The sequence below is a fragment of the Arachis duranensis genome, chromosome 3 (assembly GCF_000817695.3).
Source record: "Arachis duranensis cultivar V14167 chromosome 3, aradu.V14167.gnm2.J7QH, whole genome shotgun sequence".
NCBI classification, from domain to species: Eukaryota; Viridiplantae; Streptophyta; class Magnoliopsida; order Fabales; family Fabaceae; genus Arachis; species Arachis duranensis.
Window position 1 is genome coordinate 77,171,573 of NC_029774.3, and position 4,142 is coordinate 77,175,714.

Consider the following 4,142-nt stretch of genomic DNA (forward strand, 5'->3'; position numbering starts at 1 on the left):
ATCATGTCGGAATAGAATCCATTGATTCTTTTGTGCTTGTCATCACGCCCAACAATCGCGAGTTTGAAGCTCTTCACAGTCATTCAATCCATGAATCCTACTCGGAATACCATAGATAAGGTTTATATTTTCTAGATTCTCATGAATGCCGCCATCAATTCTAGCTTATACCACGAAGATTCTGATCAAGGAATCCAAGAGATATGCGCTCGGTCTAAGGTAGAACGGAAGTGGTTGTCAGTCACGCGTTCATAGGTGAGAATGATGATGAGTGTCACGGATCATCACATTCATCATGTTGAAGTGCAACGAATATCTTAGAATAGGAATAAACTGAATTGAATAGAAAATAGTAGTAATTGCATTGAAACTCGAGGTACAACAGAGCTCCACACCCTTAATCTATGGCGTACAGAAACTCCACCGTTGAAAATACATAAGTGATAGTCCAGGCATGGCCGAATGGCCAGCCCCCATGGTCTAAGAACTAAACATCCAAAGATATTGTCAAAGCCTATACTGTCAAAAGATGTCTAATACAATAGTAAAATGTCCTATTTATACTAGACTAGCTGCTAGGGTTTACAGAAGTAATTGATGCAGAAATCCACTTCCGGGGCCCACTTGGTGTGTGCTTGGGCTGAGCTTGAGCTTTACACATGCAGAGGCTTCTTTTGGAGTTGAACGGCAAGTTGTAATGTGTTTTTGGCATTCAACTCTGGTTGGTGACGTGTTTCTGGCGTTTGACTCCAGAATGCAACATGGAACTGGCATTGAGCGCCAGTTTGTGTCATATAATCTCGAATAAAGTATGAACTATTATATATTGCTGGAAAGCTCTAGATGTCTACTTTCCAACGCCGTTGAGAGAGCACCATTTGGAGTTTTGTAGCTCCAAAGAATCCATTTCGAGTGCAGAGAGGTCAGAATCCAACAATATCAGCAATCCTTTTGACAGCCTTTTATCAGAGATTTGCTCAGGTCCCTCAATTTCAGCCAGAAAATATCTGAAATCATAGAAAAGCACACAAACTCATAGTAAAGTCCAAAAATGTGAACTTAGCATAAAAACTAAGGAAAACATCCCTAAAAGTTGCTAGATCCTACTAAAAACTATCTAAAAATAATGCCAAAAAGCGTATAAATTATCCGCTCATCACAGGTCACAGCACCAGCCATCTCTGCACCAGACTGGACATTACCATTTGAACTAATGTGTGTGCCAGTGACCATGCCATTGGTGCAGTGTTGGGACAAAGGCATGACAAGCTTCTGCACGTCATTTACTATGCCAATCGTGTTTTAAATAACGCACAGAAGAACTACACAACCACAGAAAAAGAGTTACTTGCAATGCTTTATGCCATTGACAAGTTTAGATCTTATTTAGTAGGATCAAAAGTGATTGTGTACACTGACCATGCTGCTCTTAAATATTTAATCACAAAGCAGGATTCAAAACCCAGACTCATCAGATGGGTGTTGCTTCTGCAAGAGTTTGATATAGAAATAAGAGACAGAAAAGGGACAGAGAACCAAGTAGCAGATCACCTGTCCCGAATAGAACCAGTAAAAATGGTGTCCCTCCCTTTTATTGAGATCTCTAAAAACATTTCGGATGAGCAACTCTTTGCCATCCAGGAAGTGCCATGGTTTGCAGACATTGCACACTACAAGGCAGTGAGATTCATACCCAAAGAATACAGTAGGCAGCAATCAAAGAAATTGATTACTGATGCAAAGTACTATCTTTGGGATGAACCATATCTCTTCAAGAGATGTGCAGACGGAGTAATCTGTAAATGTGTGCCTAAAGAAGAAGCACAGAAGATCCTCTGGCACTGCCATGGATCACAGTATGGAGGACATTTTGGAAGTGAGCGAACAGCCACAAGAGTTCTCCAATGTGGCTTCTACTGGCCTACTCTCTATAAAGACTCCCGAGTGTTTGTACTTAATTGTGACAGTTGCCAAAGATCTGGCAATCTGCCTCACAGTTATGGCATGCCTCAACAAGGGATCTTGGAGATTGAGTTGTTTGATGTATGGGGTATTGACTTCATGGGGCTTTTCCCACCATCATACTCAAACACTTATATTCTGGTGGCAGTGGATTACGTATCCAAATGGGTTGAAGCTATTGCAACACCCACTAATGATACTAAGACAGTACTGAAATTCCTCCAGAAATATATTTTCAACAGATTTGGTATCCCTTGAGTACTAATCAGTGATGGAGGCACACATTTCTGCAATAAACAGCTTTACTCTGCTTTGGTTCGCTATGGAGTTAGCCATAGGGTGGCCACTCTATATCATCCACAGACAAATGGGCAAGCTGAAGTCTCTAATAGAGAACTTAAAAAATTCTAGAATGGACTGTGATTAACCGTAAAAGGGATTGAGTAAGAAGCTTGGATGATGCTCTGTGGGCATACAAAATAGCATTCAAGACTCCTATAGGAACTTCTCCATACCAGCTTGTGTATGGAAAAGCCTGTCACTTGCCAGTGGAACGGAACAGAAGGCCTATTGGGCAACTAGATTCCTAAACCTTGATGCCAAGTTAACTGGAGAAAAACAGTTGCTCCAGTTAAATGAGCTAGAGAAATTCAGACTCAATGCTTTCGAAAATGCAAAAATTTACAAAGAGAAAGCAAAAAGATGGCATGATAAGAAGTTGTCATCCAGAGTCTTTGAGCCAGGGCAGAAAGTTCTGCTGTTTAATTCTAGGCTCAGATTATTCCCCGAAAAATTGAAATCACGGTGGAGAGGTCCATATGTGATTACAAGTGTGTCACCGTATGGATACGTAGAGCTTCAGGATAATGATTCTAACAAGAAGTTCATTGTTAATGGACAGAGAGTTAAACATTATCTTGAAGGCAATTTTGAGCAAGAATGCTCAAAACTGAGACTTGATTAAAGCTCAGTAATAGTCCAGCTAAAGACAATAAAGAAGCGCTTGTTGGGAGGCAACCCAGCCATTTACAAAGCTTATTTGTTAATTAATTGATTTTTACAGGTTTATGTCAATTATCTTTAACGTAAAATAGCAATTGCTTGAGTTCAGAGAGTTACAGAAGGATTCGCAAGATAAAACAGCAAAAAGGAAGCTCACTGGTACAAAAAAGCCAGTAAGAACTATTTTGGGCATTGAACGCACAAAAGAAGCATCTACTGGGCGTTCAATGCCAGTAAGGATAGCCATCTGAGCGTTAAACGCCAGAAAGAAACATCTTCTGGGCATTGAATGCCAGAAAGAAGCACCTTCTGGGCGTTTAACGCCAGATTTACAGCATCATGGACGTTCAAAAAAACGCCTAGTGACAAAAGAGTTCCTGGCGTTCAACGCCAGCTAGAAGCAACAGCTGGGCGTTCAACGCCCAGGAGAAGTTACAAATGGGCGTTAAACGCCCAAAACATGCAGCATTTGGGCATTTAACGCCAAGATTGTAGGGAGGAGGTAAATTCATTTTTACTTCACATTTTTTCCAATTTTCATATCTCAATTCATGATTTCTTGCATAAACATGTTACAAACTCTCACCCTTTAATTCCAAAAATTTTAATCCTAATTTCTAAAATCCCTTTTTCAAAAAAATCAAATGTATCTTAATTCATAAACACAAATCCTTTTCAAATCCCACCCAACTTCGTTTCAAATTTTTTTTCAAAACTCAATTATCTTTTCAAATTCATCTCAAATCTTTTTCAAAATAAAAATTTAGATTTATCTTTTTCAAATATCTTTCATAACTTTTTAATTTTCAATTATATCTTTTTCCTATTATATTTATCTTTTACAAATCATATCTTCTATCTTATCTTTCTTCAAAATTTTCAAAAACCCATCCCCTCCCTTTAAATCCACATTCGGCCTCCCTCCTCTCATCCACCATTCGATACTTGCTCTCCTTCTATCCCTCTCATTTCCTTTCTTTTGCTTGAGGACAAGCAAACCTCTAAGTTTGGTGTGTTTATCCGTGATCACTAAACCATACCCACTAAGACCATGATTCCTAAAGGAAAACAACCCACTCCAAGAGGCAAGAAAGAGAGTATTCCAAAACAACTTTGGAATCAAGGGAAGTTCTTAACCAAAGAACATTCATACTATTACTACAAAATAATGGGTCTAA